The sequence below is a fragment of the Sander lucioperca genome, chromosome 4 (assembly GCF_008315115.2).
Source record: "Sander lucioperca isolate FBNREF2018 chromosome 4, SLUC_FBN_1.2, whole genome shotgun sequence".
In the NCBI taxonomy this organism is placed as follows: domain Eukaryota; kingdom Metazoa; phylum Chordata; class Actinopteri; order Perciformes; family Percidae; genus Sander; species Sander lucioperca.
This window is the reverse complement of record NC_050176.1, coordinates 3,538,335-3,553,900: the sequence shown is the minus strand read 5'-3', so window position 1 is coordinate 3,553,900 and position 15,566 is coordinate 3,538,335. Positions and strand designations below refer to the sequence as shown.

General features: G+C 41.6%; 1 long non-coding RNA gene across 1 annotated transcript in view; it reads right to left on the bottom strand.

Moving 5' to 3' along the window:
• LOC118494847 overlaps positions 1 to 15,226 on the bottom strand; it is a 93,201-nt gene extending 77,975 nt beyond the window's left edge. The window contains exon 1 of the long non-coding RNA XR_004897057.1: positions 14,931 to 15,226. This is a non-coding gene — a long non-coding RNA (uncharacterized LOC118494847). The remainder of the gene's footprint in view (positions 1 to 14,930) is intronic.
• Between the last annotated feature and the right edge of the window lie 340 nt (positions 15,227 to 15,566).

Below are 15,566 nucleotides of genomic sequence, written 5' to 3'. Positions count from 1 at the left end.
TCTCACAATCTCTCTCAACATCCCTCTCTTGCTCTTGTTGCTGCCATCCTTATCTGTGCCTTTCTGTCCGTTACCACCGTGTGCTGCTGAACCAGTTCACAAATAAAGGTCATTTCTTTGTCTCTGCTGAGATGTTTCTGTCTCTGTCCATCTGTCTGTCCGTATCTCTTCAACCTTCACCACACACACACACGCATGCATGCGCGCGCGCGCACACATACATACACACACACACACACACACACACACACACACACACACACACACACACTGTATATGTACAGTGAAAGATTCTTCATAACTAAAGAGCACTTTGCACGCTGCGCCAATTGTATGAAACGGTCCACACTTTCCTAAATGGGCGTGGCCTTGTATGAAAGTGTAGTGAACGTCTTGTGGATGGATGAAAAGTTATATTTGTATTTATGTATTTATTTATTTATTAATATTTTTTGTTGCTGACGTTAGATATTTACACAGCTAAAAGACACATTTAGCACTACCAAAGTTAGTTTTGTTAAGGTGTTTGCGAATGTTAGTTGACTTATCTGTGTGTGTGTGTGTGTGTGTCAGATCTAGCGAGAGTTTGTTCCTGAGACAGAAACATGTCTATTTGTCTATATGAAAATGACCATTTCAGTGTCCGAATGTTTGGGAGATATGTGGCTTCTGAAGAATGGGTCCAATATTTACTTTGGTGACTATATGGAGCGAAATAATCGATCAGAATCTGTGTTCACATTCACTTCTCCAATTGGAATCAATGCACTCAGGACCTGCCGCTAGTTTCCTAAAGAGGCGTGGCCGTGGAGAAACCCACATGACACAGATACAGGAAGTTACTCTGAGTTAGGGCGTCTCAGTTCTAAACTGTCACTGATACAGTATACAAACACACACATTATAATGTCACCAAAGCAGGAAGCGAGCCTGAATGACAGCCGGTACACTGCAGAAGCATGTCAGACAAATGACGGGGATGTGATGACAACAAACAGAGGAGAGGATTACAGTGTTGTCAGTAAGCAAGACACATTTTTTAAAGCCTGTGAAGAGCAGAAATAATCACATAAATGATGCAGGTTACACTTCCACAGGAACTCTAAACTTGGCCTAACAGGCTCAAGGCGCTTTCTTTTATTCCTTTTTTTCTTATTCAGGCAAGAGTTTGGCTGTTATATAGCACTTAGACCTGCTTTATAATAAATAAAAAGACATGTAAATGATCATTTTGGTTTGGTTCCATCTCAAAATCCCCTACTCCTATACAAATCCTATACCTTAAAGGATCATTTCCAGTTTATTAGAAGTTGGATCTTACTTTTTTAAATTGTGGCTGTCATTTCTATTGCATAATGATACTGTACTCACCAAGGTAATTGCTGAGATCCAGGAACACAGTCACATCACACTGCAACAATCAGACTGAAAACAGGCAGTAACAGATTAGATAGCCAGATTATCTAACCCTGGCCGATACACTTGAGGTCAACATGATATTAATTAGGGCTGTCAATCGATTAAAAAATGTAATCTAATTAATTACATACTCTGTGATTAATTAATCGAAATTAATCGCATACATAATTAACGGTGCCTGAACCAATACTTTTTAAGAAAGTAAAAAAAGAAAAGAAAAAAAAAGGGTACTAAACAACAGTTGGTGACATTAAAGAACGGCTTGTTTATTGCTAAGGCCATATGGTCAAAATGAAATGATTTAATAATAATGTATAACAATAACAATAACTTATTTCACTAGTTAATTGCTGTTGAACGACAAAAACAACCACCAGATGGGAAATGGACATTTACAGTAACTTCAAATGCACCACGAAGCTGTAGTTTACCAGTTTCATTGAACGCACCGTCTGTGTTGTTTTTCCGACGGCAGTTGCAGATTGTTACATCCCGGTGTTGAATCCTCTACAGTAAAACACAGTCAGACTTTACACCGTTTAGCGTTAGCTGTCAGCATTTTAACCGTGTTTAATCCAGCTACTAGCTAGCGGTAGGCTAACGTTAGCTGCTGTTGAGTATAGTGTTAACTAGCTAGTGGTAGGCTAACGTTAGCTGCTGTTGAGTGTAGTGTTAACTAGCTAGTGGTAGGCTAACGTCAGCTGCTGTCGAGTATAGTGTTAACTAGCTAGCGGTAGGCTAACGTTAGCTGCTGTCGAGTATAGTGTTAACTAGCGTCACGTGCAGCGGTGTTTGTGTTGCCTGTATCGTCTTCAGAGCATCAGAGAGAAGAGCAGACATATCAGTGGTACCAGATTTCGGTAACCAGGGTTGGCAGGAAGAAGATTTTTCCAAGTAAATGTTCCAGTTAATGATCCAGGCAGCACATTCTCGTCACTCTCCTTCATTTTACAGTCGAATGGTGGCTAGAACGGCTCCGGGTCAAACGTCACTATGGAATAGATTAATCTACGTTATTTTTTTTAACGCGTTATTTTATTCTAACCCTAACCCTAACCCGTTATTTTGACAGCCCTAATATTAATATTTAAAAGTTAATGAACCAACATTTGTTTTTTGAACATAAACACCTAATTTAAAGAAAACATTTGATAAGGATTCCCTAAATTGGGTTAATTAAAATATTGTGACAGCATGCTGTAAGGAAGCATGGAAAGTTGTCAGTGCCCTATGATCACTGCCTTGGTCTTGGTCTTGGTCTTGTTCTTGTCTCGGTCCCGCCCTGCCTTGTTCGTGGTATTGACTCTGTCTCCCCTTGCCCTGGTCGTGGTCTTGTCTCGGTCCCGCCCTGCCTTGTTCGTGGTCTTGATTCGGTCTCGCCCTGCCTTGGCCTTGGCCTTGGTCTTGGTCTTGTTCTTGTCTCAGTCTCAACCCCACAAAGTCTTGGTCTTGTCTCGGTCTCGGTACTCTCTGGTCTTGGTGATGACTTGCTCTTTGTTTAGGTGGTCTTGACTACAACACTGAAGCCCCATGCTATGAGATGACTTGAAGTATTTCCAGCAAAAAATAAATGCAAACACGTTCATAAATACAGTATATGTCATGTATGGCACACAGACATACAGTACTACATCCTAACAGCACTGCAGTTGCTTTAATACTGAGGTTGTGGTCAGGCATTTGGTATAAGGGGCCTAAACACTGTTCATATGCATCACTCGCCTCCTCTCCTCCTCTGCCTCCGTCCTTGTGGACAAAGAAACCGAACAGACAATAGAACATGCATTGATCACCAAGGACGAGTTTCTATCACTCTCTCTCCCTCGGCCTCTCCCTCTCCCTCCGTCTGTCTCTGTGATTTTCCTTTCATGGCTGTTTTTCCTGCTGTCTCCCGAGACCTTCTCCGTCTACGAGAGAAAACACAAACTGAACATTAAAACGCCCCGCGGCCCTTTAAACACTTGTCATTTGTCCTTTGTACAAATCATGGCAAGAGTTGCTATAGAGACTGCTTTTTTTCTATGTTTTCTTTTCACCAATTCTTGTTTCATCAACTTTGCTTGTGAGACAGAGAGAAAAAGGGAGAGGAAAACAGAGAGAAAGCGAGAGAGAGACAGAGAGAGAGAGAAAACCACAGTCAATTATGAGTACGGGGGAATGATCAAAAACGAGCCGTTTAAAAATCCAATTTGCCACGGGGGTGTAAGATGAGAGATGAGTGAAGGACAGTCAATGTACTGCGGATCTCTGTGGGCATATTGACCAACATACAGCTTTTTTTTTCTCTCTGAGAGAAGACACATGAAAGGAACGAGAGTTTGCTTGGATGTGCAGTCCACAGTTTGATCATGACGGATTTATGATTAGGATATTTTTCTACAGTTATTTTTTTTTTTTGCAGCATGCTCTTACTATAACATCGTCTGTAACATGTAAGTATCTTTCCTGTGTCATGTTTCTGTATCTTTTGTCATTGTTTAAGGGTATGTACTGTGTATGAATGCCTGTGTGAGTGTGTGTTCATTAGACTCCCTGTACCTGCGTCCAGCCATGGGCGTTTAATCCAGCGAGCAGGCAGGGGCATTATCACACACTAGCATCACTAATCCCCATGGAATGAAACACCGACACTTTGATGTCTGCCAAAGAGCACTGCTGTAGTATTTGGAGGCAAGGCGGCGCATCACGTACAAACCATAATTAACAATCTATAGCTGGACTGAAGCCAGGCAGAGCAGTGGAGGTGCAAGGAGGGTGGAAGAAGAGAGAAAAGGAGAGAAAAAGGAGGAGAGAAAGACACTGGTTGTATAGAGCCAGAGGCAGCATGGTGCAGCTTGAAAGGATGTGCTTTCTGTGTGTGTGTGTGTGTGTGTGTGTGTGTGTGTGTGTGTGTGTGTGTGTGTGTCCTATAAAAATCCTATACCTTAAAGGATCATTTCCATTTTATTAGAAGTTGGATCTTACTTTTTGAAATTGTGGCATTTCTATTGCATAATGATACTGTACTCACCAAGGTAATTGCTGAGATCCAGGAACACAGTCACATCACACTGCAACAATCAGACTGAAAACAGGCCGTAACAGATTATCTAAGCCTGGCCGATACACTTGAGGTCAACATGATATTAATATTTAAAAGTTAATGAACCAATATTTGTTTTTTGAACATAAACACCTAATTTAGAGAAAGGATTCCCTAAATTGGGTTATTAAAATATTGTGACAGAATGCTGTATTGAGCAGGAAAGTTGTCAGTGCCCTATGATCACTGTGTACCTGTGACAGTTTGTATTACTGCAAACACATCTTATTTCTGTTCTGCAATTTCTTCTCATCAGCGGACATATGCACAATACCAAAATATGTAGCGTGTGTGTGCGTGCATGCGTGCGTGCGTGTGTGTGTGTGTGTGTGTGTGAAAGAGAGAATGTATATGGGGGTTGAGGTCAGTGGTGGAATGTAACATAAGTACATCTACTCAAGTAGGCCTACTTAAGTACACTTTTGAGGTATTTGTACTTAAGTATTTCTATTACATGCTACTTCTACTTCACAACATTTTGGAAGCCAATATTGTACTTTTTACTCCACTACATTTATTTGATAACATTAGCTACTAGTTACTTTGCAAATGCTGATTATTAATACAAAATATCAATCTAATAAGTAAGGGATAATTTAGAGTGAGCCCTCATTATTGCGAATTGGAACCCCAACAGTGTTATGCAGGACTCAAATCCATCTAAAGGGGTTCAATTCGCAATAATGAGCGGCTCGCTCTGCATTATCTCGCTTAATACACATCTTATTACACGGCTACTCATACTGAGGTTACCCACTGATGACGCCCGCATCACGATCGGGACAGTTAACTTTACCACTTTACTTTGAGCCAGTGGCGGAGCGGGGTTCCACCGGAAGGGGCGTGACTTCGGCTCTCTATATGTAAAATCCACCCCCCCACCCCCCTCCCCATGCCTCCCACCGATAAATGCATACCATTAAACCCATAAAAAGTGCCAGTGCTGAAGGGCACCCTACAAGTCAGTGCAGTCAAGAGTTATAACGTGTCAGTGCATTGTATAGCTATCATAAATGGGAACAAAATGCCCCCAAAATGAGCATGCCCCCAGGCCCCCTTAGGCTTGGGCTGAGCCCCGAGTGTTTACAACATCTGGCTCCGCCCCTGCTTTGAGCACGGCTCTCCGGCGGAAGCCAGGTCGCCCTGGTGAGTGAGCTTACCATGATGGAGCTAATGCTCTATTTGCACTGTGCCCATTAGCGCTGTTAGCGATCCCCCCCCCCCCCTCTTTCTGATCCGCTGATCAGCCGTACAAGCTCCATAGGAGCACAAATATTTATTTAAGAAACATTTTATTGATTTTACAATGGTCTGTCTATGATGAGAACTTTGTCCCTGGTAACTGGTCTGTTATACTTAGCAACAGTCAGTTATACAGAAATAGCAGACTGCAGAATGCCGTAATTGACCAATCAGAATCAAGTATTCAACCAAGCCGCGGAAAAAATTATGATTATCATATAGATTAAGCTGCCCGACAGTATATAAAGTATCTGAAATTAGCCCAACATTTACCAGCTGCTTTATCAGTAATGCCTATGCATGAATGCATTACTAATATTAATATATAGGCTATATTACTATATATATGTATTAGTTGAAATGGGCCATTCTGCATAATGAGTAGTTTTGGGACTTTAAGTATATTTTGATACTTTTACTTAAGTAAGATTTTAAAATGCATGATTTCTACACTTCGGTATTGCTACTTTTACTTAAAGTGCTCATATTATGCTTTTTGGCTTTTTATCTTTCCTTTATTGTGTTATATATCTTTTTTGTGCACGTTATAGGTTTACAAAGTGAAAAAGCCCAAAGTCCACCCCAAAAGGGCGTTACCATCTCCAACAGAAAACACTGTTCACAAACTGCTCCAAACAGCTCTATTGTAGTCCAGCCTTTACTTCAGTGACAAACATGCGTCACTTTGTAACACGCCCTCATACTCTGCTTCTGACTGGCTAGTAGTCCTTACCTAGCTACTGCGCATGTGCGACTCTCAACAAAGATGGAACAGAAGTGAGATGTCTCACTCTGTAGCTAAAACAGAGAGCTCAACACACAGGGTGAAAAAAGGAGCTGCAGCAATGTGTAGTACAACAAAAATATGGTGTTTTTTGAAAATTAAACCATGTAAACCTATTCTGATATAACCTCTAAATACAATTATGAACCTGAAAATGAGCATAATATGAGCACTTTATGTAAAAGATCTGATTACTTGTTCCCCCCTTTTCGATGGAGCTTGAATATATACCAGCAAACATACTAATGTGGAATCTGTGGACAAGTGTTTCTTTAGTGATCAGTGCTGGACTCACACTGACACGCTCACATGCTGTAACAACAGTGTCGTTGTCTTAGTAACAACCTGCCGGGAGCCCAAAGAACACAGCGTGGTAAAGGAAGTACTGGACAACAAAATGAAGCCGTATGAAAAATTCAGGCCCTCCAACGCCGACACACACACGCACACACACACACACACACACACACACACACACACAAAGCAAGATTCCTCATGCCACCTACACACATTCTGGTGAGAAAATTATATCACTGTGTGCCAGTGTTCATCCCAACACGTGTGTGTGTGTGTGTGTGTGTGTGTGTGTGTGTGTGTGTGTGTGCATCCGTGTTGCACAGACTATAACACATACACCTCGTGTAAGAGGATAAAACACCAAAAACCAAAGACTTTCATCAAAGCAAGTGAGAGAGGATGTCAGAGATTTTTTCTAAAGATGAAAGCCAGGGATATTCTCTCATTTCGACTCATCTCCCCCTCTCTCTCTTTCAAAATCCTTGAAATATCATCCATGTTTCTACGACAAAGAGAGAGAAATGAAAGAGAGAGAGAGAGAGAGAGAGAGAGAGAGAGAGAGAGAGAGAGAGAGAGAAAGAGAGAGAGAGAGAGAGAGAAAGAAAGAAGGGGGGTAAAAGTTATTTACGTCCCACGCTGTGTTATGTGGTCTGTCACTTCTTATTTTCTCCCAGGGCTGTCCAACTGGAAGACTTCAGTCAACTCTCTCCAAGCCTGTATTTGCTGAGGTAATTACAAAGTGACAGCTTCAAATCCTCTGCCACACACACACACACACACACACACACACACACACACACACACACACACACACACACAGCCAAATATGGGTAAATATGGTAATATTGCTCTCTAGCCTTTCAGATTCTGAGCTCAGTTAGGTAAAACCTGAGACGTGCATCTCTCGTTTCATTCAATCAACAGCTAACATAACTACATACATGTAGATGACCTTTCCCCAGTGCACTCAGCAGAATCCCCAAAAGTATTCAATGATTAATAATCCTAATAATTATATAAGATAGGGAGGGAATTGAGTCGATGAAGCGAAAGGCATTTTTGTTGGCTATCTGCATTCCCCATAAAACATGTGTGGGATGCAAACACACACACCCACTCACACATACACATACACACACATACACGTCTACCTCCCATATTCACTTAGAGGTGATTGTAAGAACATCTTTGATCTTTTTTTTCTCCCTTTCTTCTTCAAGGAGATGCATTGCCTGTACACATAATCCATGACAGACATAATGTGATTTGGTAGTATCTCTAAATGGCAGGGAAAAGCAGCTGACAGAAATTAATAAGTTACCGCAGCAATGACGGGAACTGGAAGAGGAGGGGTTGGGAGGAGATGGTGGAGGTGGTGGGCTAACCTGGCAGCGAAACACACAGATCATCAAATTATCTTTTGAGGCGTATCGTCACGGTAAAAGTTGCATGCAACCTGCCCTATCTGCAGCTGCACACAGTGCTGGTCTGTCGTCTCCAGTTTGGATCATTACTCCAAAAAATGAGGTAGAAGTCACAGGCTCTGTGTGGGGACCTCTTTGCCTTTTTTTTTGTCAGTTCAGGCCAGATCTGCACAAGGAGGGCTTCAGATCGGCTCTTTGAACTCACCATGAGGCCTCGTGATTGAAATTGGAATGCTGCCCATAGGTTCTGAGACAGGAGTCACTGCTATGCAAACATGTGCACGGGTGCATAGGTACGTGTTTAAAAGACATTTTCACTCTGCCATTTTTATGCACAGAGCTTTTGCTTTTCACAGCAGACATGTTGACATGTCATAGTAGGAAAAACACAGGTGTATTCAAAACCATTAATGATGGCTGCATTCCACTTAGGAGAGGTCCTGGTATTGTGCATGCTGACTCACTGAAATAGTTTACTGGGACACTTGATGGAATTGAGCCATCGTTAAGGTTATCAATGTCAGCACATGACTGCTGTGAAAAAGGTCCATTGATTGCAAACTGTCTTGACCGAGCTGACCTGGGCCTGTGCTATTACAGAAACATCCTATCTTAAGTTTGCAGTTGACATAGAAAGTGTCTAAGATAGGATTTTACCCAATCAGCTATTACAGAAGCAAATCCTAACTTTAGGAATCCTATCTTATCTTACTTCACCCTATCTTATCCCTATCCCCGGTTAGGAAATCCTAAATACTCATTGGCAGTCAGTGTGGGGCTTACAGTAATAAATATGTGAAATACATAAGAATTACAAACACTTTTCGTAACTTCAATATATGTTCGAATGGTTCATGAGAACAGCCTGTCCAGTTAGCGACGGAGAGCGTAAGCAGTCACCACAACTTCCAGCATCACATATTTCAGAAGGATACATGAATGAATTTTGATGTGCCATATTCTGTTCTGACTGGGCATTACATCTAGACGTAGTTCACCTAGAAATTTATAATATCAATGTCAGTGTTGTAGTACTCGAGATCAGTCTTGGTCTCGAGACCGGTCTCGAGACCACTTTTTGAAGGTCTCGTCTCAGAATCGACCGCATTTTTACTCGGCCTTGTCTCGGATAAAGAGGACTCTGGATTTTATTTCAAGACCACAACTGCAGGGATATCACTAAACTGCCTGTGCATTGTCTGATTTACGTGTTAAGATAAGATCATTACTGTGATTGGATGTAAAACATCCTACTTCAAATGCAACCAATAACTTGACTCATTTATAATTAGAAATTTGTAATTGTTAACCCCCGTTCCCCGCCCGCTTAACACGCACTCCTAAGAAAGTGAATGCGGAAGACAGGAGTAGAAGCTCTGGCTGGCGGTAATCAAATTTGGCTATCTAAACCATAGGGCGTTTATTTCCAAAACAACATCTAAAAGAAAACGAATATTAGCTATACATATTAGCTAGTTGTGTATATTCTGTATGTTATGGCAATAAAAGAAGTGGATGAAGAGGAATCTAAATTTGTTTTCTGTAGGTGTTTGTTTTACGGGAATGTGGATCTTTCAGATAAATTTGAGGAGTGCCTATGGTTAGCATTTTCCACATGTTATCGTGTCTTGCAGTGTGGGACTCGCCCTGGTCTGGTCTTGGTTATGACTTGGTCTCAGTTCAGGTGGTCTTGACTACAACACTGATGAATGTTTTTTTTACAATGTATGGACAGCGAAACCATATCCAAGTTCTACCTGAACAAGATTGTCTGACATCGGTTCCAGCTGAACTGTAGTACAGTCTGTGTGCAGTCAAAAAGTAATCCATGCTCCCACTGGAAGAAATCTAATTTGCCCATGTCACTGCATCATCATTAGTGACACTTGTGTAGATGATAAGCAGAAAATGGCTTTCAAGACGGTAGACGATGTCACTCCTTTGCTGACCATCCGGATGGATACAGTCCCATCAGCCATGATCATGTGTTTCCACCCACCCCTACATTGTTCTCCATTTCTATTGCATAGGCCATCCTCGTTTCCAGGCAACAGTGGTAAACAGCTGCACTATGATAGGAAACGTATTACGTAAATGTACCACAAATCCGAACAACAGTAAACAAGTGTGAAAACAGAGCAGCCTGGTTACAGCATGTGTGGGCACATTTACATGCACAACCGTGCATGTGCACGTAGGTAAGCTGCTGTGTGTGTTCCTGCACAAGTCACATAATCTGGATTTGATTTGCGATCTGAAATGTATAGAAGAATGTGTCTTCTATACATATCAGACCGCAAATAAATAACATCAGACCACAAAATTAAAAAAACTAATCATATGCCAAACTTTAGCTAATTTAATGAAGAAAAATATGTTCATGGAGCATTGCACAAATGTTACTTCGCTATCAAAGAGCCACAGGAAAGGGAAAGGATTTTTAAGGTGGCAGATTTGTTCATGTCCAGTGGGGAGAAGTGGGCCAGATGCAGCTTTATGGGTTGCTGTTGGCTTATGTATGGCTTGTGTGAGAGCCTGAAAGACAGACAGACAGACAGACAGAGAGAGGGATCAGGGATGGAAAGCAGAAAGAGAGTGTGTGAGAGAGGGAGGTATGTCATGCTTGCCACACAACAACTCAGCAAGACTCTGATTTATTTGGCAACTGCTAGATGGTGGTCTGAGTACAAGAGGCCACCTACACCAGTGTCTGACCTCCGACCTGCTCCATCTTCAGAAATGAACTCAGCTGTCCTTTGCTAAATCTACACCCAGACAGGAGGGATGAGCTGTTATTGGGGAGAACACACACAGGCAAACATACCCACAAACACACACATGCTTGCATTTAGGCCACGGCAAACACACGTACAGGTGCGCGTGTGTGTGTGTGTGTGTGTGTGTGTGTGTGTGTGTGTGTGTGTGTGTGTGTGTGTGTGTGTGTGTGTGTGTGTGTGTGTGTGTGTGTGTGTGTGTGTGTGTGTGTGTGTGTGTGTGGTGTGTGTGCATGTACCCAAACACCCATATGTAAATGCCAGTGGTGGGAGCAGTATCCTTTACTTAAGCAAAAGTACTAATACCGCACAGTAAAGAATACTCTGTTACAAGTAAAAGTCCTGCATTGAAAATGTTACTTAAGTAAAAGTATGTAAGTATGACCAGGAAAATGTACTTAAAGTATTAAAAGTTAAAGTACTCCATGCAGAAAAATCCTTTTCTGAATCCTGAAACTGGAAACGGTCTAAACAGTTCTGTCAACTGAGTGTTTAATGGTCTAATCATTACAGCTGGACTTATAGGCCGTTATTTTGTTGGGTAGTTTAATGTAATAAAACATATTTTATGAACTACTTTGTACATGTGTTTTGTGTGCAAACATTTTAATTTGTAAAGTAACTAGTAACCAAAGCTGTCTGATGAATGTATTGGAGTAAAAAGTACAATATTTTTCTCTGAGAAGTAGTGGAGTCGTAGAAGTAGAAGTAGAAAGTGACTCAAGTGAAGTACGTCAAATTTGTACTCAAGTACAGTACTTGACTAAATGTACTTTGTTACATTCCACCACAGTTGAATGCAGCACATGGACATCGTCCAATAGGGTGGAAAAAGATGAAGAAGAGGAGAGGAGATATCAGTGAGCCAATTTTACATTTACATTGTTTTTATGGTTTTAAAGCCCCTGTCAACTGTATTTCTGCTCTTAAGTATTTCTCTATAAAAATGAAATAGTCATGTATAAATAAACAAAAGTTTGGAATAAAACATTCATTATGGTCATTATTTATTAGTTAAACTCTTCAAAACTTAATCAGGACTGTGTAGATGTGGTGCTAAACTCTGACTGGTGCACAGAAGCATGTGACATCACCTTTTTACAAATTAGCCCCACCACTCAGTGAGAAAAGGAAAGCCAAAAGAGAAATACAAAAAATCTATTGTGAATATAATTACCAAAACTTTTCGAACTTTTTGCAGAAAATAGCGTTTTATTCTAGGATCCAATTGCTCGTAGTTAAAAAGCTGATTGAGAAAATTCAGATTTTTCAGGGCCTTTGAAAGATTAGTTCACCCAAATTACATAAACACAAAAATGTATTGCTTTTATCAACTCAAGTAGTATCTAGCCATGCAGACAGTTTTGGCTTTATTTGGACAAGTTTTGAGACATCTGTCACTGAGATTCCAATATCCGAACTACTTCACACTCGGCGGGCATATTGCTGGGTATACCCAGTGCAGTGTCAAATTTGGTGCAATTTGTAAAGGTAACACGTTCAATATTAATCAACTAGGAAAAAAAACAAGTGACCGCACAATAAAGGTTGAAAAAAAACAACTAAGTGACTGCTGTGTTCAGCTGGGGGGGGCGGGGCTTGAGGGCTTCACTGCTCCTAGTCAAGCATGTCATCCACCAGTGATTAATAGCCTATTTGGAAATAAATACCTCTGCTACTGTAAGTGTAGTCTCGCTTTGCCAGACCTTCCTCCACAGCGCTGTGGAGGAGGGTCTGGATAGTCCACACAGCATTCCGGGATGGGAGAAAAACATGCTCTGGTTTATTGGCATTTCTTTAAACCAATCACAATCGTCTTGGGCAGTGCTAAGCGCCGGACGGAGCCACGGTGCCTCTTCAAAATAGCCTCGGGAAGGAACTTGTTTTGGTGGAACATGTGTACGTTCAAAAGTTGTTTTAGTCGTGCAACAGAAAACTCAGATTGGACAGATAGTCTACCTAGCTGTCTGGATTTACCCTGAAGAGATCTGAGGAGCAGTTAACCATAGTCCTCAGAAATCCACCGGAGTTTAGAACGTCAACACAAAGAAAGCCCAAGATCCGGCAGAATTTCCGTCAGCAACGGAGCAATCCTGGAAGTGGAACGTCAAGGATATAGACTACTGTAAGTGTATTCTGCCGTGTGTGTTTCTGATGGAAACATGCTGGATATACTAACTTTACAACCAAACTATTCTTCAATGCCGTTACCAAGCACAAGCAGATATCCTACAGGAACATCGTCGCTCTGCCATTGCAGCTCAAATTGTGTAAGTTTGCCAACTAACTTAAAACACTAATAACATTACCGACGGCAAATTACCTCAGCTAATTAAATCCACGCTTTAACATTACTTTAGAACCGCGGCGGTTCTGTCAAAGCAAGCGACTAATTTTAATTACGCCTGTTTGGAAATAATACCTCCGCTGAGGATTATTCAGAGCAACAGGAACATGGTTTCTGATAAAGACAAGTTGCAGGTGGCTTTTTTAAAAAGTCAATTTACAATGCTTGCATCTCAAACTAAATCGTATTCATCTCATTCTAATGAGGTGGAGGCTGAAATCTCAAAGTTGTCTGAGACATCTGAGAACCTGGACCAAAGCTCTGCATGGACAGACCGCCAGAGGCAAGTGAGAAAATATGAATGTAAAAATGATAATTTGGGTGTAATGACACTTTGATGTGTTTTAGGCCCTGTCCTACTTTTATCTTCCATCCCTCCTTCTCCCCTTTCCCCATACAGATGGTTCTGTGCTGAGACCTTGGACAGACGCACACACTCGTATACACACACTCACACATCCATCTGCTTGCACTTAGACTGTCGTAACTCTCATTCTCTCTCTCTCACACTCACACACACACACACACACACACACACACACACACACACACACACACACACACACACTTCTCTCTCTCTCTCTCTCTCTCTCTCTCTCTCTCTCCGGCTCTCATCTCTTCCTCCCTTTGTCGTCCCTATTGTTGTTTCCATGCCTTTGAAACTTAAAAATATCCCACCCCGATTGTTTCGTACATTTTGTTACCATGGTGATTGCCGTGTAGAGCAAGCAAAAGCAGTGCGTTTGTGTATGTATGCATGTATAATGTGTGTTTGTGTGCCAGTAGCAGTGCTATCAGCCAAGCACAGAGGCTAAAGCTATTTTCCAAGGAAACAACAACAAGAAGGAGAAACACCCATCATCCCCTTTCTTTGGTTGTCCTTCCCGCCTTTTTCTCCTCTTCTAATCTCTCATTCTCCATCTTTTTTTCTGGGCCCTCCTCATTCTCCTTCATCCCTATCTTTCTCCAACGCCCCATTCCTTTCTATCTCTCTCCATCTCTCTCTCTTTCTCTCGCCCTTCCATCTTCCAGCCCCTCCCTCTCGGCACCAGCCTTCAAACTCCCTCCATCGCCCTCCTGCACCCCATGGCAACAGCCGAGAGAGAGCAAGGAGGAGAAAGACAGAGGGAGATTGACAGGAGGAGACTCAGAAGGTCCTGTGGGAGTTGTACTGTACAGTATGTGGTAGTGATCAGGCTGTTCTCATGAACCATTCCTACATATACAAACCCCAATTCCAGTGAAGTTGGGACGTTGTGTAAAATGTAAATGAAAACAGAATACAATGATTTGCAAATCCTTTTCAACCTATATTCAAATGAATACACTACAAAGACAAGATATGTAATGTTCAAACTGATAAGCTTTATTGTTTTTTTTGCAGATATTCACTCATTTTGAATTTGATGCCTGCAACACTGGGACTCAAAAAACACCTGTTTGGAACATTCCACAGGTGAAAGGTTAATTTGTCATGATTGGGTGTAAAAGGAGCATCCCCAAAAGCAGATGGGGCGATTTTCACCACTTTGTGAACAACTGCGTGAGCAAATAGTCCAACGTTTATCAATGTACAATTGCAAGGAATTTAGGGATTTCATCATCTACAGTCCATAATATCATCAAAGGATCCAGATAATCTGGATAATTCTCTGCACGTATATGGCAAGGTTGAAAACCAACATAGAATGCCCGTGACCTTCGATCCCTCAGGCAGCACTGCATTAAAAAACGACATCATTATGTAAAGGATATTACCACGTGGGCTCAGGAACACTTTGGAAAACCATTGTCAGTTAACACAGTTCGTTGCTACATCTACAAGTACAAGTTAAAACTCTACCATGCAAAGCCAAACCCATATATCAACAACACCCAACTTCTCTTGACTGACACAACGTGGAAAAGTGGGCTGTGGTCTTACATTACAAATTGTTTTTGGAAATCATGGCCGTCATGTCCTCCAGGCCAAAGAGGAAAAGGATCATCTAGATTGTTATCAGTGCAAAGTTCAAAAGCCAGCACCTGTGATGGTATGGGGGTGTGTTAGTGCCCATGGCATTGGTAACTTGCACATCTGTGAAGGCACCATTAAAGGACAATTCCGGCGCAAAACGAACCTAGGGGTTATTAACAGATGTGTACCCACTCTGTCGCTCTCTGGGACATGTTTTCATGCTAATCGAATGTGTTTGTA